Source organism: Sus scrofa, chromosome 3, assembly GCF_000003025.6.
Source record: "Sus scrofa isolate TJ Tabasco breed Duroc chromosome 3, Sscrofa11.1, whole genome shotgun sequence".
NCBI lineage: Eukaryota > Metazoa > Chordata > Mammalia > Artiodactyla > Suidae > Sus > Sus scrofa.
Window position 1 is genome coordinate 112329509 of NC_010445.4, and position 24573 is coordinate 112354081.

The 24573-nt window shown below is 55.5% G+C and overlaps 1 protein-coding gene and 1 long non-coding RNA gene across 2 annotated transcripts in view; one reads left to right on the forward strand and one right to left on the reverse strand.

Moving 5' to 3' along the window:
• Positions 1-24573, reverse strand: part of KCNK3 (potassium two pore domain channel subfamily K member 3) — a 36767-nt gene that overhangs the window by 7063 nt on the left and 5131 nt on the right.
• Positions 602-3105, forward strand: LOC102168019. The gene is made up of 2 exons (XR_302578.3): positions 602-1052; positions 1288-3105. It is a non-coding gene; the product is annotated as an uncharacterized LOC102168019 (long non-coding RNA).

Here is a 24573-nt window from a genome sequence, read left to right on the forward strand (position 1 = left end):
AGCGGAGACTTTATCAGAGCCGTGTGCATGTCAACGAGCAAGGTCCCTCAAGGTGAAAGTCCTTATGTTTTCTCACTCACGTGACCTTTGCACGCTTCTCTTGCAGCACATATTGCTGCACAGTTGTTCCCTGGCACACAGTTTGGGAAACGCTCCTCTGTAGCATCAAGAACTCTAAGGTCGGAGTTCCCGTCGTGGCGCAGTGGTTAACGAATCCGACTGGGAACGATGAGGTTGTGGGTTCGGTCCCTGCCCTTGCTCGGTGGGTTAACGATCCGGCGTTGCCGTGAGCTGTGGTGTAGGTTGCAGACGTGGCTCGGATCCTGCGTTGCTGTGGCTCTGGCGTAGGCCGGTGGCTACAGCTCCGATTCAACCCCTAGCCTGGGAACCTCCATATGCCGCGGGAGCGGCCCAAGAAATAGCAACAACAACAACAACAACAACAACAAAGACAAAAAAAGACAAAAAAAGCCAAAAAAAAGAACTCTAAGGTCCTTCTTGCAGGTCTTTGACTCTGAGATGCTCTGTTGTTCCATCTCTGGCTGGCCCAGCCCTTCTGTGGATTAGAAACGCCCAGCCCTTGGCAGTGCCTAGCTGCAACCTGTTTCTGAGTTCCCCACAGACCCAGTTATCTAATGTAAATATGGCCCTTGCCAGGCTAATGTTTGCCCTGAGAGAAGACGGATGAGGTGACCCGTGGCCAGAGGTGCCCAGAGGCTGTGCACACTGCGCTGAGCTGGGCAGATGCCAAGCTGGACATGGGGAGGGGGTGGGACCTCAGGGTGCAGCCAGAGAGGAGTGGGGGCTGGAGGGAGACGGGGCAGCTCCGGGGACTGGCTGTGAGACCCAGCACCCCCGCCTCCGCCGCCTCCGCCCCGCCCGAGGGGGCCGGGCTTTCCTGCTGGGCCTGCAGAGGGCCCTTCAGAAAGGCCCACGGAGGAGCCTGTCTCCTCAGGGGCCTGAGGCACAGACGGGGAGCCGTCGCCTTGGTCTGGAGGTGGCAGCAGTGTGAAGCCAGGAAGTGGGCAGGAGCCTCCGGAGGAGCTTAATGGGTGTGTTAAAAGAGATGAGGCGGAAGGAAGCTGGCAGGAGTGCCCAGGCCCGTGGGTGGTGGGGCAGCGGCGGGGGGGCAGGGGGAGGCTGCCCAGCTGGGGGAGGATGGGGGGTCGGGGGAGCGCGGGCCATCTCCTTGCCTCCTTCAGGATGCAGCTCAGCCCTGCCTTTCCCAGGACCCTTTGGGGCACCTCCCCAGAGCTGCAGGGGCCTTTCTCTCTGCCCCACTCGCAGGCCGGGATCTCTGCAGTCACATCTACCGAGGAGCCCTGCCGGGCTCTGAGCTCCTGGAGGGGCCAGCAAGTCCTCTCAGTGTCCGGCGCGAGGCCTGGTGGGTACAGCTGCTCAGATAACGTGGTTCAGCCCAGACGGCCTGGAAGTCTGAGATGCTAGGAGTCTGAGATGCGGAGGAGAGACACCCAGCAGCGGGAGGGGCCCGGCCTGGTGGGAGGGCCCTTTGTGACTCAGAGCTCCTGCCCTTCCTGTGGCCCCTAGGACCCTGCAAGATGAAGTCTGCTTCAGGGCCCGGAAGGAACCCCCTGTCCCCGGCCGGGCCAAGGCCCCAGTGAGGCCTGGGAAACCATGGGGCCTCAAGGACCTGGGCTGGGGGGAGGGACCAATGTACAGAACGGGGTCTGGAGTTTGTCCCCCTCCAGGCCAGAGCTCCTGGAACGACAGCTCTGAGGCACAGGCCCTCCCTCCCTGGGCCCTGCCCCCCTCCCAGGGCCTCTCGTCCCATCTTCCTGGCTCCACGCTCAGCTCTGTCCCCACTCCCACTGTGGTCCTCCCTTCCCCCGCCTCCTCCCTGGCTTCCCATGGCGGGGGGGGGGGGGTCCACTGCCCTCTCCTCTTTCTCTCCTTTAGCCCTCTCCCCTCCTCAGGTGTCCCTGTGACTCCCATTCAGGGTCCTCTGATGTAGGACAGCCCCCCTCGCCTCCCATCCTCCCTGCAGGCCCACATGGGATTAGGGGGAGCTGGGGGGGCCGTGCTGGTGTCATGGAAAATCCTTGCGGCAGCCAAGGTCAGTGTTTGCAGACACAGCCTGGCCTAGAGCCAGGCCTGCCTGCCTGGCCAGCTCCCTCTGGCCTATCCCAGAGGCCGGTTTTGTTACAGGGGCCCTCAGAGGCACCCCAAGGCAGCTCTGGGTGCCTGGGGTTGGGGGGTCACAGGAGCCATCCGTCCTGGTATATGGGAGACGATGGGGTTCAACTCACTCATTTTATAGATGGGTAAACTGAGGCCCAGAGAGGGGCAAGGACGGAGCCGGGACTGGAATCCAGGGCGCTTGGATCCAGCTCCGTCCTTGTTGCAGAGGGGAGCTTCCTCAAGTGTATTCGGGTAGGACAGGAAGAGTGAAGGCTGATAGGAGCTTCTGTTACATCAAGGGCTAGTCTGAGATTGGGCCAGACTGGAGGTGGGTCATGGGGCCGGGGGAAGTAGGCCCAGATGATCAGACTATAGCGCTTAATGTCAAAACACTTTCTGTCTGAAAGTGCATCAGATGAAACATCTCAGTGGAAGCATTTTGAAAACCTCAGTGCTCTGTCCAAAGAAGAGGGTATTATTACACAAATTATTAAAATGCAAGGCAAAGGCGGGCAATGTTTTAGGAAGGATTCAAGATGGGATGTGAGGACGGGCTAGTGATGGACAACTTTGGTTTGCAGATCAGGAAGGGCTTCACGGAGGAGGTGGCATTTGCCCTGAGCTCTGAAAGATGGATGGGAAATGTAGGGAAGCTGCTGAAACAAAGACACAAGGCTAGGGAGACGCGTGGCATGCTAGGGGCAGAGAAAGTCAACCCGAGGCTGATGGGCATTTTTATAAATGGGGGGCCGGGCAAACTCTCAGGAAGGCAGCCGCGTGAACGCCTCAAGAACCTTGGAAATGTGTCTGCTTGTGACCCTGCAATGCCACTTCTAGGAATCTCTCCTGGGAAAATAACCAGAGATCGGAACAAAGATTTATGAACAAGGATGTTTATAGCGGCGTTTTCATTGTGAAAAATTGCAAACAGTCTGAATATTTACCAATCGGGTTTGGTTAAACATATTAAGGTGTATTTATGTGGTGGAATATTGTGCAGCCATTAAAGTCCTGTTCTTAGGAGTCTCTTAATTACGTAGGAAACCACCGTAAAATGTTAAATACAAATGGTAGGATACAACCCGTGATGTGTAATGGGATCCCATATGCAATATATAAATATGAAAACCATAGCCATCCACACACATACACATACACACACACACAGAAAGAGAAGCTAGACGTAAATATACTAAAAACTCATAAGAGTTTATCTTGGAGTCATGGGCTCATGATTACTTGTAATTTTCTTCTATAGATTCTATATTTTCTATAAAAATCTATTCCTTTTATAAGTAGTATGCAATGAATGTTATAAACCCAACAACCACAAAATTTCTGCGTTTTTTGGAGCAGAAAGGTCACTTGAGCAGTGAAGGTTGGAATGATGAGCAAGGGCTAAAATGTGAAGAGCTTTGAAGGGCAGGTTCAGGAATTCAAATCTTAACTTGAAAGCAATGGTTGGCTCCCGAGTAGAATGAGGCACATGCCAAAGAGGTATCAAGATGGAGTTTCCTGGGAGTTCCCATCATGGCTCAGTGGTTAACGAATCCGACTAGGAACCATGAGGTTGTGGGTTCGATCCCTGGCCTTGCTCAGTGGGTTAAGGATCTGGTGTTGCCATGAGCTGTGGTGTAGGTCCCAGACGCAGCTCGGATCCTACGTTGCTGTGGTGTAGGCCGGCGGCTACAGTTCCAATTGGACCCCTAGCCTGGGAACCTCCATATGCGGCCCTAGAAAAGGCAAAAAGACAAAAAAAAAAAAAAAAAAAAAAAGATAGAGTTTCCTGGTGTCCCTGTGTGTTTGGGTGGGGATGGTGGAGGAAGATGGCAGGCAGGAGGATGCCTTGGGAGCACTCTGCATGGTCCCACTGCCAAGTGCTCAGGCTTAAACTGGGTTCAGGAGCGGAGAGGGGAGCAGAGGAAGAGAGGAGAAAGAAAGAGTAGATACACAGTGTGTGAGGTGCTCTTGCATTTGTGGGTTTGTTTGTTTGTTTATTTTTAGGGCCACACCTGCAGCTAATGGAAGTTCCCAGGCTAGGGGTTGAGTAGGAGCTGGAGCTGCCAGTCTACGCTGCAGCCACAGCCACATCCATGCCAGATTCAGCTGTGTCTTCGACTTACACCACAGCTCACGGCAATGCCGGATCCTTAACCCACTGAGTGAGGCCAGGGGTCGAACCCTCATCCTCAAGGACCCTAGGTCGGGTTCTTCACCCGCTGAGCCTCAATGGGAGCTCCCATTTGTGGGTTTAAACAGTAAGCCCCATGAGCGCAGATATGTTTGTCTCTTTTGTTACTACCAGATTCCCCACACTTAGAAGAGTGCCTGGCATGAAGCTGGTGCTTCATGAATCTCTGTTGAATGAGTGAATCAGGGAAGGGAGGCAGCAAAGATGAACATGAAGCTTGAATGGGGTGGAGCCAGGGAGGATGGACAGAGCAGGAGGCCCAGACAGAGCCGTGTCACACGGGGAAGGGTACGGATCTGGGGGCTGCGGGGTCTGTTCCAGGCCAGCCACTGCAGCAGGTGGCCACGACCCAGGCCTGTGGCCTGATTGCATCCGATGACCAGCTGGACAGAACGTGTGTAAGCTTAGAACTTCTGACAGATTGAATCTGGTGGGGTTTTAATTAAATGAATCCACCAGGGACAGCCTGGCATAGAGAAAGGAATTCTACAGCACGATTTAAAGCAGACTTGGCCATCTCAGCAGATGGCTGCAGATGCCAGTCCCCTCCCCACCCCCCCAGTGCGCTTCTTGAAAGGCTGTGTCTGTGAGTCTGGCATCTGGCTGGCTTGCGTCCTATATTACCCTCTCCAGCCTTCCTGTTTTGCCCATGGAGGAGAAGCAGGCACTCGTTGGCATCTCCTTGGTAGACTCCCCCCAAAGGGACTGAACTGTTCTCAACAGGAAGCCTCGTTGGGTCATGGGGGCAACAGTGGCCAGTCTGGGTATTCCCCGTTGGCTGCACTATGTGTCCTGGAGCTGAGCCTACCCACAGCCTGGCTGCCTGAAATTGCATCCCGTGGGCAGTGATACATGGGGTGGGATGGGGCCTGGTGGGTGGGGTCAGCTGCACTGAGTTCAAGAACACCCAACAGGGAGTCGGGGGCCTGGCTCCCATCTTAGTTCTGCCACTGCCTCGCTATAGGACAGAAGTTGGTGAACTGCTTTTCTGTAAATGTCCAGATAGTAAATCTTTTAGGCTGCACAGGCCTTAGGGTCTCTTGCAACCACTCGATGCTGCCAGTATATCAAGACAGCTGCCCTGGACAATATGTAAATGAGTGGGCGTGGCTATGTTCCAACAAAACTTCACTTATGAAAACAGGCCCTAGTGCCCTGAACCTGCTCTAGGGTCTTTGTTAAGGCACGTCGGCTCCTTACCTATCAAATGGGAAGTTAGATTAGAAGGTTATTTCTTCTCTGACAAGGTATATTTTAGGATTTAATAAACTGCTAGCTCCCTGCATTCAGTGTATCATGCACAGGCTCTGAGGAGAGGGGTGTGTTTTGAGCAGGGTCTGGAGCCCAAACCTGCACGTGGAGTTGGTATCCACACCTCTTTGGAGGCCATGGCTGCATTTCCCCATTTCTTTTTCTTTTTTTTTATCTTTTGTCTTTTTAGGGTCGCATCCGCAGCATATGGAGGTTCCCAGGCTAAGGGTTGCATCAGAGCTGCAGCCACCGGCCTACGCCACAGCCACAGCAACGCAGGATCGGAGCCACCTCTATGACCTACACCACAGCTCATCGCAATGCCGGATCCTTTAACCCACTGAGCAAGGCCAGGGATTGAACCCGCAACCTCATGGTTCCTAGTCGGATTCATTAACCACTGAGCCACAACGGGAACTCCCGCATTTCCCCATTTCTGAACACTGTTCATGCTCCTTTTTTCCTCCCTGATGGGCTTCTACTCCTCTGTCAAAGCCCATCTCACATGTCACCCCCTCTCTGAAGCCTTCCTTGATCCCACCCACCTAAACAAATCAGTGATCCTGGAGTCCTTTGTTCATCCCTCACCATCCCACAAACATTCATCCATTCCACCAGCAGACATTTTTGGAGTCCTTAATACATGCAGCGCTCTAAGTTCTAGAATAATAGCAATATCTGTGTCGCACTTAAGCAGCCCTTGGTCACTTGCGAATTAATTTCTCTTTTTTTTGTCTTTTTGCTATTTCTTGGGCCGCTCCTGCGGCATATGGAGGTTCCCAGGCTAGGGGTCGAATCGGAGCTGTAGCCACCAGCCTACGCCAGAGCCACAGCAACGCAGGATCCGAGCCACGTCTGCAACCTACACTACAGCTCACGGCAACACCGGATCGTTAACCCACTGAGCAAGGGCAGGGACCGAACCCGCAACCTCATGGTTCCTAGTCGGATTCGTCAACCACTGCGCCACGACGGGAACGCCGTGAATTAATTTCTATACATTCTCTTGTGTGAGCTTGCCCAGCCGTCTTGTAGAGGAGGGGTTTACTAGTATTACTGTTATTATTGTTTTCTATTTTACAGGTGTGGAAATTGAGGCGCCGTGAGGTAGTGCTTTATCTCAGGCCATAAATGCTAGACTCAAACTTGAAATTCAAAGGCCATTCTCTTGCCCTGGTACTTGACTGCCCTGGGACCGAAATCAGAAGAGCCGGGTCTGCTTCTGGCTCTGCGCGATCACAGGCAAGACCTGGGCCTTCCCTGGGCTCGGGGTTTCTCCTCTGGACATCCTTGAGGCCCTGGGACCTTCTAGGGCTCTGGGCCACAGAGGGGCTGCGTTCCCTCCCCCACAAACAGTGGAGAAAACGGTTGTCTTGGTGGGACCATGGGGTCCCTGGAGCAATGGCCCTGGCCTCTAGATGTACATTAGACCCATAGCTGCTGGGGCCCTTTGCAGAGCTGTCCCGGTGGGCACTGAGCAGAGGCTGTGCCTGGGGGAGAACACGTGGGCTGTCATGGAAAGGGGAAGGGCTGGAGCTGGGCTGGCCCAGGAGGCCGCAGTGTGTCAGGGAGGAGATGGCTGCTCTGTCCCTGTCTGGGTCTCCCAGGGTCAAGACTGGCCGGCTGGAGCCCTTGGGGAGTCCCGTTGGTCGGTCCCCAGGTTCTCCCTTCTGACTGCTGAGCCCGGAGGGGTCCCCAGCCCCGCCCCCATCTAGCCCTAGGGACCTGTCTCTGGGGCCTTGAGCTTTTGCTCCTTTTTGCTTATTTCTTTTCTTTTCTTTTCTTTTCTTTTTTTTTTTTAGGGCCACTCATGAGGCAGATGGAAGTTCCCAGGCTGGGGGTTGAATTGGAGCTACAGCCGCCAGCCTACACCACAGCCACAGCAGCACGGGGATCTGAGCCGCATCTGGGACTGCACCGCAGCTCACAGCAATGCCGGATCCTTAACCCACTGAGTGGGGCAGGGCTCGAACCCGCATCCTCATGGAGGCTAGTGGGGTCCGTTTCCACTGCGCCACAATGGAAACTCCCCTTTTTGCTCTTTTAGCTGCTTCTCCTTCCCTTCTCCCTTCCTGCTCCTCCTCCACCTCTACCTCTTCCTCCTCCTTTGTCTCATCTTGTCCTCTCAGTCTCCTGGACTCTGAGGACGGGGATGGTGTCTTCCGTTTCTTGGGAGCTCAGTGCCTGGCACCCAGCAGAGCCAATGGTAATAGTGGTGGCGGGGCGAGAGTAGCAGCAGTAGCAACAGTATTAATAATTGTAGTAAATGACAAAGCTCACATTTATGGTGCATGGGTGCCCAGCACTGTATGAAATGCTTTACCTACATTATTTCATTTAATCTTCACAAAAACTTCAGGGGATATATCTTAGCTCCACTTTCCTGTTGAGAAAAGCCAGGCCCGGAGAGTGTCTGTAACTCACTCAAGACCTCACAGCCAGAGAGTGGCTGAGTCAGGGTGCAAGTTCAAGCCTCTTGCCCCGTGCCGCTGAACGAGTTGTTGGTTGAAGAGATGCTGTGTCTGCAAGGTGGGTGCCCTGGTTTCAAGCTGAGGACAAGGCCACACGGGTGTGTGGCAGAGCCGGGCCGAGTCCTGCTCTCTCTCTTCCACAGGCCAGTGGCCTCCAAGGTCTCTGGACTGAGGCCAGAGATCTGGATTCATGCCCCATCTGAGCAGGACCTTCATAAATTGTTCTTCTTAAGGTTGTTCTGGGAAAGTCGTGGCATAGAGAGGGCAGGCGGCAGCTCGTTCCCTGTCTGTCAAAGCAGGTGTTTTCTCCAGCTACAATACTTTCTCATCCCAGGCCTTTCTCCCAAGAGGTGTGCTGAGTCTCCAAAGAAGAGCCCCCCCACCCCACCCCCGGGCCAGAGCTAGACAGGAGGTGATGAGGGAGCTCCGAGCCAGCCCTGGAGTTGGGGCAGGGGTGGCACCTGCGGAGGCGGAGTGGGCAGCAGGGGCCCCAGGGAGGCTGCCACACCTGGCTGGTCTCCAAAAACCAGCTGGAGAATCAACAAGGTAAGAATGGGGGAGCTCCTATCGTGGCTCAGGGAGCCTGGCTAGCATCCATGAGGACACAGGTTCGATCCCTGGCCTCGCTCAGTGGGTTAAGGATCCGGTGTTGCCGTGAGCTGTGTGTAGGTTGCAGATGCAGCTCGGATCCTGCGTTGCTGTGGCTATGGTGTAGGCCCACAACTACAGCTCCAATTCGACCCCTAGCCTGGGAACCTCCATATGCAGTGAGTGTGGCCCTATAAAGACAAAAAAAAAAAAAAGGCTTTATTCCCTCTTAGCTGGTCTTCATTAATGAATTGAAGAAACATTTCTTAAGTACCTACTGCTTTGTGCCAGGTACCAGGCTGAGTGCTGGCAGAGGATGCTCCCAGGCTAAGTGCTGGGAGAGGAGGCGAAGGAGGGCTCCGTCTTGCCCTCTGGGAACAGAGACAGGCCAGTAGGCAGGTGAGAGAGGACTGTCCCTTAAGTAAAGAGTTACCCCCGGGTGTGCTGCAGAGCCGGGCCGTGTGCACTATTACCATTGGCTCTGCTGGGTGCCAGGCACCGTGTCCGGTAGCCCTTCCAGGACGGTGGGACTGCAGGTACCCAGGAACTGGAAGTCAGGAGGCGCAGCAATGTTGCCAACGCTCCTGCGGCTGGGAGCAGGGCCGCCGAAGGTGTCCTTGGACACCTGGCAGCATTGTTGAGGGTGGCTGTGATCCCCAGGCTGGTGCACAGAGCTGCTTGGCCCTGGGGGGTCACTAAAAATTGGATCAAGCCCATTACTCTCTCCCTCCCCACTTCCTCCCCCTCCTGCTCCTCTTCTTCTCCCTCTTTCTCCTCCTCCTTCGCCCTCTTCCATTTACTATTTTCTAGTGTACACTCAATTTTAGGTCAGCGTTAGATTTGCGGCTTTATTGGGAAGGCCTGCCTTCCTTTTTTAAACATGCACCGCCTCTGGTGATGCCTCGATGGCTGCTGTGTTCCCGCCCCGTCCCCATTGCCTTCTCCCAAGAAGCCTTCTTCTTGGTCTGGGCTGTAAGCACCCCCTCCTCTCAGCCCTGCACACAGCATCCATCTCTGCCACTCACTTGGCCTCTTGGCAGAAGCTGCCTGGCGTCTTTACCCATCTCGTTATGCACAACGATGCCTCTATGAGCAAAACTCCTCTGAGTCAAGTCTGCCCGTGCAGAGTGGGGGCTTGGGGGTGGCTGGCCAGGGACAGTGGTGGACGCGGGACAGGGCTTTTGAGAGGCAGGCAAAGCGCGGGTCTGGTTCCCTGGCTGGGGATTTGCCTTCCGGCTTCCCTGCTGTGTGGCTGGGTCTGGGTGGCAGGTGGAAACCAGGAGAGGATGGAGTAAAAGAAGAAGGAAGGAGAGAAGGGTGGGGGGGCCTTTCACCCATTCACAGGCCAGAACAGAGCCTGAGCTTTCTCTGCTTTTAGTGCTTCTATTGATAAGGGCAAGGGTATCGGGTAACCCAGACATCCTGCATCAGTCTTCTCCTGTTCTCACCGTGACCTTCTCACCGTGGGCATTATTTACTCTCTTTTGATGAGGAAACCAAGGCTCAGGTTAAATACTACTTGCCCAAGGTCAGGCAGTTAACAATCGGAAAAGCTCGGATTCAACCTAGACCTTTTGGCCTTCAAAGTCCGGGCACATTCAGGTGTCCCTGGGACCATCCACTTTGTCAATAGAGCATGGAAAACGGGCCCCCGTGAGTCACCGTCCTAAGACCCATGGGAGCCCCTCAGGACAGGATCCGACAGAAGCGGAGGCCCCCGTTCCATGACTGGGGACATTGAAACTGGGAAAGTTTGGCATCTCAGCCAGAGCTGGCCTGCCTGCTGCTTCTCTTGTAACCCAACCGCCTCTCTGATCCCCTCCAGGTAGCTGGGTGACTTTGGGGTTAGTAATACAGTGTGCAAAGTACCTAGTACAAGGCCTGGCATCGTGGAGGGTCTTGGGAAGTAGGAGCTGTTATCAATATTATGTTTGAAAGCTCTGAGCGGCCACTTGCCACTCAGAAGCCTTGCTTAGTTCCCCAGATGCACACGATACCGTCGAGGGGTTTCCTGGCCCGGCACGTGGGCCGTCCGCCCCCAACCTGGCCTGCTCTCTCCTGACTCCTCCAGTACTTCGGGTGCCCTCATTTCTAAAAGTTGCCTGCACCTCCCCTCTGAGCACCCCCTCTGTCTTCTCTTCTGCCCACCAAGACAGGCCAGCCCCAGGGCGCCCTCCTCTGGCCAAGCTGCCCCTGTCCCCCTCTTGGAAGAATGTTACCTTCTGCACCTGCTGTTCTCGGCCAGGTATCAGGTTTTGCACAGAGCTGGATGCCTTTCCCATTGGCCCACCAGGCCCGGTGTCCATGGTGGGTTCCTGGCAGATGCCTGAAGCCAGTCTGGGTGAATGGGTTGTGTTTGGCGGGGAGGCCTTGGAGCGGAGTGTGGCCCCTGGGGTTCTGTCTCCATCACCTGCTTCCCACTCTCCTTTCTGGTCATGGCTAGTGGCCCAGACAGCTCTGGGCTGGCAGGCAATTTGGGAGCAGATGCCAGGAGATGTGAAGGAGGCTTTTCTTAGGCTCAGCACCCTCCCCAGGGCTCAGGAGCTCAGATGGTGTAGGTTGGCATAGTGCCCAGGAGGAGAGGGACTCCAGGCAACAGGGACTTCAGCCTGGAGGCAGCTGCCAGGACCTTGTCTCCCTCTGAGCCAGCCTGCAGACGTGGGGTCTCCAGCACTCACACACGCATGCGTGCACGCCGCACCCCCCCCCCACATTCCCCCCGTGGCCTCTTGACAAGACCTGGTCCACCATCCAGGAAAGCAAGTGCGAGAACCCAGGGGCGGAGGTGGGGTGGGTGGTCAGGAGGGCGGCTACAGGGTGGGTACACCCAGGAAGCAGGCAAGTCTTTGAGGAGGAGAGGGCGCCCCTCCACAGACCTGGCCTCTGGGCCCCTGCTGTCCCTTCAGATGCCAGGCCCTCAGGGATCTAAAGAAGCCACCAGGCACAGCTCCTCCCCCACACAGGCCTGAGCAGACCGAGAGGCTAAGATTCCACCCCTCTCCATGGAAACACACTTCGCTCAGCCCTGGGCCCTGCTGGAAAGGCTCCTTAGGTGAACCAAAGTGACCGAGGCCCTGGCTGGCCATTGCTTCTCAGCCTGTCTTTGGTGGAGACAGCAAGCAGCTGTCCTCATCCTTGGGGACACGGCCCTTCACACGGAGACACGGAGGCAGACGCTCACCTCCCAGCCTGCCTCCCGCTGTCTGACTCAGCCTGGGCTTGCCACCTCTCTCCTGACCTCTGATTTCCCAGCCTTCTCAATCATCCCTGCCCCTCCACCCGCCTTGCGAGCTCTCCATCCACCGCTGTTCACGGCCCAGGATCGGATGAGAGCCGGGCTGGGGCGTAATCAGAGAATGACTTCCTGGCTCCTGTGGCCTGAAGAGGCTGCTCTTCATGCATGGACGCCCCGTGCTTGCTTTTTATGGTGTCAAGAGCTGCAAGCTGGGCAGAGTCCCCTGGACCCGGACCGTGCACCCAGGACCCAGCTCGCTCCAGCTCCTGCTTACAGCACTGCTGTGCCTTCTCCTCTGTTCCCCCACGACCCCAGTGTGGAATCTGGGCGAAGTGGCTTTCTCTGTGCTTGACTTTACTCAGGTGATTAATGCCTCTGTCACTGCTCCCCTCACCCCAGTTCCAAATAATATGAGCTGAGCTTTACAAAGTGCTTTCTCTGCGCCGCTGCTCTAAGTCAGCTAATATATGTACTTGTTGGAATCCTCTAATATCTTTATTCCATAGGCACCATTATCATTCCCATTTGAAGATGCAGGAACTGAGCCACAGAGAGGTTTCGTGACTTGCTCAAGGTCACACAGCAAGTGCTTGGCAGAGGGAGGCTCTCCCCATCCTGCTCTCCCTGGGCTCTTTGGTCCTTTCTCCCTTCTCCCATTCCAGAGGTCGTGAGGCCTCCCCTCCCAAGGCCAACCCTGTAAGTGCACTCCTCCTGGCCTTGGGCTTTTCTTCCTGAATTTGTTCCTGGAGACCCCCCTTCCTCCATTTGAGGGTATTTTCTAATTGTCCCCTGCTGGCTCCTCCTGGTTGACCTCGGGTCTTCAGAAAAGGGAAGGAGGGAGACAGGGAGGAAGGGTGGCAGGCCCGCCACACTCTTTCCTCCTGCCCCAAGTGTTCAGGCCTATTGCTTCCCCCCTCACACATCAGGACACCCCTGACTTACCCCCTATGACTGCTGTCCCCAAGACATCAGGAATCTCCTGAGTACGAGACCCAGTGCCCTGTGGGCAGGGCTGCCCTAACAACATGGCACTCTGGGACAGATTAGAAAAGAAACACCCACTCATTTGGGTGAGTGCAACCCCTGGGAGAGTGCATGGCTTGATAAGTAGGCTGGACTTCAGCAAAGCATACCCTTCAGCTGGATTCTTTTGGATAGTGCACAACCTGGACAATCAGACACGGCAGTCTTGGCTGTCAGCATCCTTGTTTTCCTTCATATTCTGGCCATGCTGAGCCCTGATGGCTGGTCCTCTTCCTTCCTGAAAACCCTACCTTCCCACCTCCCGATGCTCCTTTGCAGTCTCCCTTCTGCCCTGGTTTCCTTCTCTTGCAGCCTGACTTTAAGAATGGACCAAGACTCTGCCTGAGCTGTTCTTTTTTTTTGTCTTTTTTTTTAGGGCTGCACCTGTGGCATATGGGGGCCCCAGGCTAGGGGTTGACTTGAAGCTGTAGCCCCTGGCCTACGCCACAGCCACATCAATGCAAGACCTGAGCCACATCTGCAACCTACACCACAGCTCAATGGCAACGCCGGATTCTTAACCCACTGAGCAAGGCCAGGGACCAAACCCCCAGCCCCATGGATACTAGTCAGTTTCGTTTCCACGGCACCACAATGGGAACTTCTGCCTGAGCTGCTCTGATACTGGTTCCAGGGAGGCCACCAAGGCCTCCAGCTCTGCTCCATGCTGTCTTTCCACTCCCCACCTGGCTGAAGCGTGGGCACCCAAGCCTGGCTTGGCCACTGGAATCCGTCATTCCCCCTGGGTTGGCCTCTCTGTACTTTCTGACTCCTAAAGATGTCCTCATTGCTCAGTCAACCAGGCTGAGCACCTTGCCTGCTCCTCCTCTTCTCCCCCCACCCCATGCCTCCTAGTCCTGGCCAGTCCTCTTTTTCTAGTCCTGCTCTTTCTTTCTGTCCCTGCAGCCACCACCATAGCTGAGGCCCACACTCTTTCCAGTTTGGACCTAACTGTCACCTGCTAGCAGCTTCCTGATCTCCCTTGCATCTCCTGCAGACTACCCTCCACTCTGCACTTGGCATTCCTCGGCTCAGAACCTTCCAGGACTCCCCATCGCCTACAGGGAAAGCAGCCTACACTTTCAACCTGCCTTTCACCATCCTCTGCCATACGTCCGTAACTTTCTTCTCCAGCCGCACTGACTGCACTGTGCTAGAGGGAAGGGTTTCGGAGCTGACTTTTGGCAGGGCTTTTCCAGAACCAAGCTCTCTGGAAGGCCTTGCTGGGGAGGAAGTGGGTGGGTGGGGGGTGCTGGGGTGGGGGTGGTTCTGCCCTTGTGTGCACTCCCCACCCCAGTCCAAGCCGAAGCCTATGAATGGCCATGAGCAGCCTGACAGCTGCCCTTCACCTTGGGCAGCCTGGATTAGAGTTCAGTCAGACTGAAAATGCGGACAGCAGGTCTCAGGGATGAAGGAGACAGAGGAGCCTCTTGCAGCCTGGGAGTCACTCACCCAGGGAGACAGGCATGGCTTGTGGGGGGTGGGGTGTTAACAGGACGGTGAGGGCAACTGTGTTTGCAGCGGGGGTTCATCCCAATACTTGCTTAGGTTTGTACAGCATTTTGGTTCATTGTTCACTTTCTGAGTGAGAGGCAAGCATCGCTCTCACTCATCCCATGGAGAAACGGGGAGGCTGAGGCTCATGCAGGTGAGGTGACTTGGTCAAGGTCACAGAATGAGAAATGTGTGCATCAGAGGCAGGATGGGAGTTTCCAGGGGTGGGGGTGGTCGTCTATGCCAGCCCACCGCGCGCCCCACCAGGTTGGACCTAGGCTTTTGGTGCGGCAGGAAACCCCTTGCCATCCAGTGAGGGGCTGGTTAACTCGGGCGGGGAGCCCTGGGGGAGGGGGCGTGTCTTGCCTGCTCCATTCCTGGCCCACATTGGCACCGGCACCTGGGAAGGGCAGCTGGCCAGCCACGTGCCAGTGTTACTTTAAAAATAAACCAGGGAAGAACGTGGCTTAAAAATAACCCCAGGGACGTGTGAGGGGCTAATTAGTACTGCAGCCCCCTGCCAGGACCTTGTTTGGGGAGTTCACCTGGGTCCCGTGTGCTTCTATGTTATGCGTCCCCGCTTCTCATCTCTTCCATTTGGGGCAGCTGAGGGCAGACGGGGCCTCAGAATCCTGAGCTGGAGCTGGAGGCCCCCTTGGGGCATCCTGGGCGACCTCCCTCTTCTGGACCAGGACCGGGAGGACGGCGAGGGTGGGGAGCACCTGAGCTGAGCAGAGAGCTCTGCTGGGAGTCTCTGGGCCTCCCTCATGTCCTCCCACTGGAGCCAGCTTGGCTCCAAAAGGGTGCTTGAGGTCCTGAGCACCCTCCCCCCACCTCCTTCTCTGTAGGGGATGCGGTGGTGGCAGCCAGGTGGCTGGTTTTGCCAATGACATCTCCCTATTCAGGACTCCTGAGCATCACTAATCACTGCGCCAGTCTCTGGAGAAGTTCGAGGCCCATCCATGGGGATAAGCATGCATGGCCCTCTGGCTGCCCCCTTCTGGCTGCTTCCACGAGCCTCGCTGGCCCTTGAGCTTGGGTCTCTGGAACCTCAGTGCAGAGCAGGGCCTGGTCTGCCGCCCTCAGGCTCTCTCCCAAATAACGGTCAGGGAAGCAGGAGCCACACGCCCATCCAGTGGCCCAGGTTCTCCCAAGACTCTCTTTCGGATCCCTCACCTTGGGCACATCCTGAAGCGACAGGGAGGAGGGACACAGGACCCAGTGGAGGACGCTGCCGAGGACAGACATGCAGGATCAAAGAGAAAAAGCAGAGCTTTCCCAGAGGAGGGAGGCAGAGGCCAAGCCTGCTGGAAGCTGACAGAAATGATCAAAGGACAAGGATGGTGGGGAGGGGCTGTGGGAAGGAGCCACAGCGGAGGCAGGCAGAGCGGCAGCTGGGGGCAGGGGCCGTGGGGTCAGACAGGCCTGGACTCGGGTCCCTGGCTGGGTGCCCTGAGCCAATGATCTTGCTGGGCCTTGGGCCTCATTTGCATAATGGACAGAATGTGAACTCCCTCCTGGGCCTCTGCCGAGGAGGTTTGCGAAGCATTTATGAAAAGGCCTGAAAATGGGGAGCTGGGCTATTGTGTGTTCTCTCCCCAGCCCCTCCTGGAATCTGGCCCCTCTGGTCCACCTCGGGCTGGTCAAATACCAAGGGTGCCCCTACCGCTCTCGTCTTCCCACGCGCCTGGAACAAGCTGTTGAATGTGACACTACGTGTTGGTGGTCAGTGACTCCACTGGTCACCACGTTGGCAAATACGCTGGTTGTTTCTCCGTGGTCACCTGCGCTGTCACCCCCAGCAGCCGGCACGTGGATAGTTCCCCTCTCCTGAAACGCACCTGTGTTCCAGTGTCCCCGCAGGTCCCCTTCCTTGCTCGACCGCCCAGGGCTGGAAGAAGCGCTGGCCCTGGGCTCTTCCCTCCCACCCTCCCCTCTCCCCAGCTGATCTCATCAAGCTGCATGACTCTAAATATTATTTCCGTCTAATAACGCCTAAATTTATATCTCAGCTTTGACCTCTCCCTCGAGCTGCAAACTTGTCTCTCTAACTGCCGTCACGGATTTGTAATAAGCATCTCAAAATGAACCTGAGTGTCGAAACGCAGGTCTGGAAGCTCATCTCTTTAACAAACCTCTTGCTCTCCGGGTTTTATTTCTCATCTCAGGAAATGCTTACCTTCCACTCAGTTGCGCAGGTCAAAGACCACCATGGATCATTCCCTTCCTCCTATAACCCTAGCCCTCTTGCTCCCTCCGCCCTCCCCCCCCCCCAGCACCCCACATCCGATCCACCAGCAGGTCAGGCTAACTCTGTCTTGAAAACACAGGCCCAATCCACCTCTCCTTCTCCCTCCACCCAAGTCCCACCCACCACCATTCTCTCTGGTAAGTTACTGAACTGCAGCCTGGCTGGACTTCCAGCTGCCCTCTAATACTAGAACCATCTGACTTCTCCAGAACAGCCAGGGGGAGCTGGTAAAAATTTAAGTCGTAGCACCACAACCCTGCTTCAAACTTTCCAGTGACTTCCATCGCATGTAAAATCCAAATTCTTGACCATACTCCACGGCCCTGCCGGATTCGGCCCTTCCAAGCCTCCACCTCTGCCCAGCGTGCTGTAGCCACACGGCCCTCTCCATTCCTGTTCCTCGAATATGTCAAGCTCTGGCCCCTGCGGGACTCCTGCTCTTGCTGTTTCCCTGGGGAAGGCTCCTCCTCCATCTTCGCATCGTACAGGCCCCTCTCCGGAAGGCTCTCAGATGGCCCGGCCCTCCTCTCCACCACTCTCTACCCTACTTTCTTGTGTTACTGACTCCTGGACTTTGTTCCCATTGGATATTGTTTCCTGTGATCATATAGTTTGTTTTCTATCTGCATCCTTTGAAATGTAGGCCCCACGAGGACAAGGGCTGAATCCCTGGGGCCCGGAGTGGTACCCAACCCATGGAAGATGCTCAGAAAAACAAAGAGAATGGGGAACGACTGTATGGGTGCCCAGGATGTGGAGTCAGGAGGGCAGGGTGTGAGGGCTGGCTCTGAGATTCACCTGCTCGTGGCCAGGGCAGGCCATGCCCCATCTCCCCCCCGAACCTACCCTGAGTCTCAGTCTCCTCATCTAGAAGAAAGAAGGGTTGGCTCGGTGATTCTCAAACAATCTGAAGGATCCCAGGCACTGCAGAAATGCCATCTACTGCCAAGCTGAGCCCTTCCACCACATGAGCATGTGGGCATCGGCACCCTGAACGGACCCCGTTCCAGCCAGAGGCTGAGGAAGGTGCTTGATGGGACCTTCCGGTGGCCGATGGAGGCTCTGCAACAGGTCATCATGTCATGTCCCATGAACATTCTGAGATAGCAAACCAGCATGAGGCCCCATGGGGCTGACCCTGGCCGCTTAGAGGTCTAACAGCTTGCGGGCCTAGGTTTGATGTTGAAGTTGGTCCATGACCAAGACCTTCGCTCCCAGGGCCTCGGAAGTCTGAGCTAGCCCGGGGCCTGATTGTAGGACTAGCCACCAGGGCTCTCATCCTGGCTGCTCCGGGCCAGAGGCAGTCTGTGCTTCTCCCCTGGCTACCCCCCTTGTCCGAAAATGCTGGCTGGGGTCAGCCTGCTCTCAGCACCACTGCTCCCTCCCACATCCCATCCGCCGACTACTGTGGGAGCTGCCAGCTGTTGGCGAGGCACCCCCTTTCCGGGTGGGAGGCTCCTACATTCCAGGGGCTGGGGCAGTGGACTCGCTCTGCTGATAAGCAGGGCTTCGGCCACGGTCAGGAAGGCTCTTTCCAGAAAGGGGTGACTCGGAGGTCCTGGTCCGAGCTCTATTCTTGGGACTCGACCCAGAGGAAGTCCTTCCAGGGCTCAGCCATCATGGGGTGACACGGGGACAAAACGTAATCCTGTGTAGTGTGTGTCTCAGGAGGGGCTGGAAGCGCGGGCCAGGGGTGGGTCTGACAGAGACCGTCTGAGCTGGAAGGGGCTTGGGCACCAGCAGCTTCATCCCTCCCAGATTAGACCAGGGCTGGATGTGACTCGCCTTGGGTCTCACCGCCAGGTGGGGATAGAGAAACTTGGGGGGGGGTGTCTGTGCCCCCACGTTCCTTAGCCCAGCTGCACTACATCATTAGCTACAGCTCCAAGAAGCGATGCGTAGCCCGCCCTCGCGAATCCAGTGGACGATCCTAAGGGGCAGACAGGGGACATCGGGCCCTCTTTGGTGCCCAGGGAAGATGAGTGCTTAAGATTTGGTGGCAATCAGCTGCGCACGGCACCCAAGGGAAGGAGGGCCGCCCCACTAAGTTTGGGTCTAGGTTTCTCTTTCTCTAGCCCTGTTTGGAGGTGGACCCAGGACTCAGAGCAGCCCCGAGGGTCTTCCTCTGTCTAACCCTATTGGCAGAAAATCCATGATGCGAGGTTGTCCCGAAGAGGGGATCATGCTGGCTCAGCCTGGCCAAAGACCCCCACTTTGTTCCCAGGTGAGTGACACCTCACACCCCCTTCCCTGGGGTCGTTTGGGAGCTAAGCCATGGAGGAGCCATCTCCCGTGTCGGGACCCCCCACTGAGACGTCTCAGGCCCCTTCTCATCTGGGGGGAGTGGGACCTGTCCTCCTCCCGAGGCCACCCACTGACTCCTGGTGTCTGTGCCACCAGGCTCACCCCAGGAGCGTGAACTTGTGAACTTCCGAGGTTCTTCCGCAGCTGCCCCCTGACTATTTCTCAAGACTAAGGAAACCCAGAAAGAAAATGCTAGCTGCTTGCTGGCTGGCAAGTGGCCCAGCCTTCCAGAACAGAACACTGATTCAAATAAGCTCTCTTCTCTCCTGTGCTTCCCAAAGCGGGATGCAGAGTCCCCTCACCAGCGGAGTTTTAAGAGCTCACAGCCTCCCAGGCTTAGCTCAGGCCTGATGAATTCACTCCCAGGGGCCAGGACCAGACGCCCATTGCTGGGGCTCCAAACAAATCCTGTTACAGGGAGCGGCTTCCTCCTCGGAACACAGGCGCCACCTCCCCTGTCCGCCCATGCACCAGCCCCCTCTGGGGAGCAGGTGAGTTGCCCAAGTCGCCCCCAGCCAGGCCCCCTCTCTCACTCACTGGCTATTTTTTAGAATCATCACTATTCTCATTTCTAGGCTCAGGTTTCCATCCTGTTCCAATGCGTGGAACTGAGGCCCCTCTGTGACAAGAGTCCCCCACAGCATGTCCTCTTCACCTCCATAGGCTGACAGGCATGTCTATGATGCCCCAACATCTGTGCCACTCAGGCCGCCTTCAGCTAAGGGGGTGAGAACACTTGAGGGAGGAGAGATGGGTTTTATGGTTGGAAGGTACAGATGTGATTCCTGCTTACATTTACTGGCTCTGGATCATGGAAAGTGACATTAGGTCCTCAAGTCCAGTTTCTTCATTGACACCTACGCCTCTGGGTTGTCATGAGGCTCAGGAGAGATACCATGTGACCAAGCGCTTTATAAATCACATGCGGGGCCTGCTTTACACACCCCTGCCCAGCCCCTTGCCAGCAGTGCACCTGTGCCTGCCATCCCTGGCCCCTCCGAGCCTTAGGGTCCGCCTCTCTAAAATGGGGACAATCATAGTACTGCCCTCTTCGAGTGCCTGTGAGGATTAGATAAGGTGATCCATGTAAGAGGCTCAGCCTAGAGAAACTTCCCAGGGAATGGCAGACTTGGTTCGTGACCGTGAACACGGAAGCTGGCTCTGTGGGCGTGGCGCCTTCATGGGGATGCGTCTAAGATCTGGATGGAATAGACCCAGGTGAGAACAGATCTGTGGCATGGATCTGAGGCTTGCTCCTGCCCTGACCCCACCTGTCCCAAGGCCCTAGGAGTTCCCTGCACGGATGGGAGGACTGGCCCCGCCGTGGAGGAGAGGGCTGCCTCCCCTCTGAGAGCCTGGCGTCGCTCTCTCCAGGCTGCTCCACCAGGTCCTGACATGAGCCTCTCCGGATGTTTCTGACATGGTTATTTCTGCATCGGAGCTGTGGTCCGCAGAGGCCCTGCACATTCCTGAAGAGGGACACTGAGTCCCGGCCAAGCTGTGGAGCCTTGAGCAGAGATGCAGGGGTCTGGAGCAGGGGTCTAGGATTGTCTATGCAGAAAATATCCACACAGTGGATCATCTCCAGCTCGGCGCTGTCCTGGGGCTCCTGATCGCTATCCACACACCTGGGTTTGGTCTAGGCTCCAGAGTGGACCTTTGGCCCAGAAAGGGAAACGTGGAGAGGGAGGAAGTAAAAGCACGCCCTAGGGGCTCCCTGAGGTCTGCTGGGTGATCAGGATGGGGGACCTCAGGATTCAGGTTGCCTTTACCCTCTGGTTCAACTGGGGTCAGGAAGGCCCCCCCCCATTCAACAGGGATGACCCCCTGATTCAATTGGGGTGACCCACTGGTTCAACTGGCATGATAGGGGCAACTTGTGGTTCAACTGGGGTCATAGGGGCCCCCCAGCCTGATGCCTGGTCAGGATCCAGGCAAGAAAACACAGTTTGGGGACTGTCACTTCCCTCCTCCAGCTCCTATCAAGTCAAGAGCACCTGCCAGAATCCAGCACTCAGTCCCTCCAAGGTTGGCTCCCCCATCTCTCCTGGGGCACACTTACGGCCCCAACCTGTCTCCTGCTGTTCCCTCACCCCAGAAAGCTCTCACTGCCAGTCTTCACCTGCTAGAGTCTTCATTCTTCATTTAAGTCTTCCTAAGTACCACCTGCTCCAGGAAGCCTTCTCAGATCCTTATTTTGAATCACCCCACTAGGATTCAGCATAAACATCATTCAACTTGTGGTTTCAGGATTCCACTAAACCAGGGGCTCCTTGGGGAAGGATCTGGGTCTTAATTTTCTGTTCTCTGGGTGCCTGGCATAGCGTCTGGTGCTCAGAAGCACTCAATGACTTTGGGTCAACTAAAGTGAAATGAAGGCTAAAGTCAGTACTATTTGGAAGGCAACCTCGAGGGCCTGGGGTTCCCTAGGGCACTGCTGGGTTCCACTCTGGGTCCTCTAAGTCCCCAGGATATCCCTTTGAAGATCAAGGATCAAAGTATCTCCAAGTTGGTAAGAACCTTAAAAGCCATTTATGGCAGCCCTTGGTGTGATAGGTGGGTAGTGTGATCTTTTTGATGTGTCAGCTTGGTTAGGCCAAAGCACCGAGTTATTCAGTTGAGCCCTGATCTAGGGGTTGTTGTGAAGGCATTTTGTGCATGTGATTCAAGTCCATAATCAATTGACTTTAGGAAAGGGAGAGTACCCCAGATTCCTGGGTGGACCTGATTTAATCAGTTGAAAGGCTTTAAGAGGTGAGCAGAGACTTCCCTGAGGAAGAAGAAACTGCCTGTGAACAGCAGCTTCAGCCCAAGCTGCAGAGAGTTCCAGCTTGTCCTTCGCAATATCCTGTTCTCGGATTTCAGGCTTTGCCCTGAATCACATAAGCCGATTCCTCGCAACCCCTCTCTTAGTATCTATCTCCTGCTGGTTGTGTTGCTCTGATTGAACCCTGACTGGTACAGGTGACCTCTGCAGCTGGTTCCTCTGCCAACCAGCCCTGCCCCAGCCTCCGAGGAAGGTCCTCTGGCTCTGAGGCCATTGGCTCTGACATTCCATGACCAGATTCCTAAGGATTTTTCTAGCTCTACACAGTCTTGTTCTTAAACCACAGTCCCTACCTCCTGTCTGTGCTCAGACGTCAGGTCTCCGGGGTATTTAGATCCTTGCTACTCAACGTGTGGACCACAAATCAACAGCATCAGTGTCCCTGGGGGACTTTATGGGAATTATAGACTCTCAGGCCCCACCCCAGACTTACTGGTTTCAGAATCTGCATTTAAACAAGATCAACCTGAGCATCAAAGATTACCGTCTGAGAAGAATCCTGCATTTGAGAAGAATTCCGCATTGCTGCGCTAGCCTTCTCCAGCCGGCCCCCCAACACCTTCTCTCCTGCAGATACCCAGGCTGGGCTCCCTCCCTATAGTCCCTGCATCCACACGCCCCTCTCACGACAGAGACCTTGTGTGTCGCTGGAGGAGGCAGGAGTCAGGGCAGGGGTGGTAAGGAGCAGGCTTTGGTGAAAGGGGAGTGTGGGAGGTTGATCCCAGCCCAGAAGGGATCCCAGGGGGCCACAGGACCGGGAGGACCAGGGCTGTTGGTTTGAGGCAGCAGCTGAGGCCGGCTCTAGAAAGCGAAGAAGTGACAGTTGTGATACAGGACCCAGGGTGGCTCCAGGTGGATGGCAGGTCTCCCAGAGCCACCTGGGTGCTGCCTGAGCTGAGGCAGTTTCTGGACAACCAGAGATGTGGACAGACTGGGAGGCGGCCGCATTGCCTGGGCTGGTGACAGCTCTCTTGACTGCCATGAAAGGCATTTGTCAAGCATTCTCTGAGGACCAGAGGCTAATAGAGGGGTCATGAGGAGGCTGGGGGCCGGCAGAACAGGCCCGCTGGCAGCTGCTTCCTTCTCTCCGAGCCTGGGTTGGGTCAGGGAACGACATGGAAGGGGGCGCCAGTAAGCAGGGCTCCCTTCTTCTGCGATCAATCAGAATTTTAGTTTCCACACTGAAAAATGAAAGTTGGAGCTAACATTCTGATTTCCCTTTGGGCTCAATGCTCTATCCATAGTCCTGAGGATGTGACACCCTGAGGTCACAGCGGAGTGTTCTGTGTGACCTGGTACCCATCGTCTATCCTTCTTGACATTCACATAGAAGGGAGAGCAGAGGCTCTGCAGGGAGCTGGGGGCTGCACGACACCACGAAAAGATACTTCCTACAGCCCTGGGTGTAAGTCCTGTTACTGTCACTTTATACTTGTAGGGGTCCTGGGCCAATTTTTGAACCTCTCTGAGCTTTCCTTTCCTTGACCATCATGGGATGCTAACGCCTGCCCTCTCCGGGGAGTCGTGGGAATGCAGGCGGTGAGAAGTGCCCGGGACAGTGCCTGACGTGTTATAAACACATATCAGTTCTCTGCATCCAAGGTAGGGATGGGGCTTGAGGGAGTGAGTGTCCAGCCTGAGGTTTGCCTGAACTGATTGAGAGCTCAGTCAGAGCTGGGTCTCTTCCCTGGCTGCTGGCTGACGGCAGGGAAATCATTTTTACATTTTTTTTTATTACAAAATCAACTCACAGATTTACCGTTTGTGCTGCCAGCTGAAAGCTGTTTATAGTGGTGATTTGCACTACATTCATCTGTGCTTGTTTATGTTTGCTTTGAAAATACTTATTGTGTTGGTCCTGTCCCCACTGTGGCCAGGCATGTGTCTTCTATTTCTGTCCCATTCTTGCCCCCACTCCTTCTGTGTCTCCAGCCCCCCAATCATGATCATGGGAACAGGACATGCAGGCAGGAGGTATGGCCAGAATGACTTCTGATCAAATACACCCACTGTGTGGATGAAGAAACTGATGGCCATAGAGAACCAGCGCCCGAACTACGTGGAACTGGAGCTTTTGCCTTCTTGCTCCTGTCTGGGATGGGCTCTCCTACTCCTGTGCTCCTCACTGTCCTTGGTGGCTTTTTGCAAGGTCTGCCTGCTCAGAGGCGGGAGCATCGCCCCTGAGCCTGGATATCAGGCAGACTCCAGCCATGAGTGAGCATCTGGGAAGCCTGTGATGGGGGAGTGGGATTAGGAGGGTAAAGGGAAGGGTGTGGCAGCCTCTGGTCCCCAGCCCCACTGTCCCACCTCCTGTTAGGAAAGAGTAGAGGTGGCTGCGGTCATAGTAATCTTTAGGAAACAGAGCCATTCCCTTCGGTAGGGAAAGTGATAATACATGAGCAATAATATTAATAACACTTAGAGTTGTAGATACTGTTTATTAAGTACATATTCTGTATCAGGCCATTCTTTTATATCGTCTCATTTAATCCTAGAGGCAGATATTAATCTCCCTGCTTTGTAAATGATGAAGCTCAGGGAGGCTAAGTGACTTGTCCAAGGTCATACAGCTAGTAGCAGAGGGTGGCGGTGGCGAGTGGAGAGGGGATGTTGAAAGATGAGCCCAGGCACTTGGGCTTCTAAGCCAGCACCAGTTAAAGCAGACGGGGGGGGGGTCGTCTGTGGGCAGAGAGGAAGAAAATGCTGTCCAACCCCCCACCCCGCCCCGCGGGAAGTCAAGAGAGAACGGGGAACAGTGGAGTGATAAGCAGACAGAAGCCCTGGTGCTGAAAGTGATGG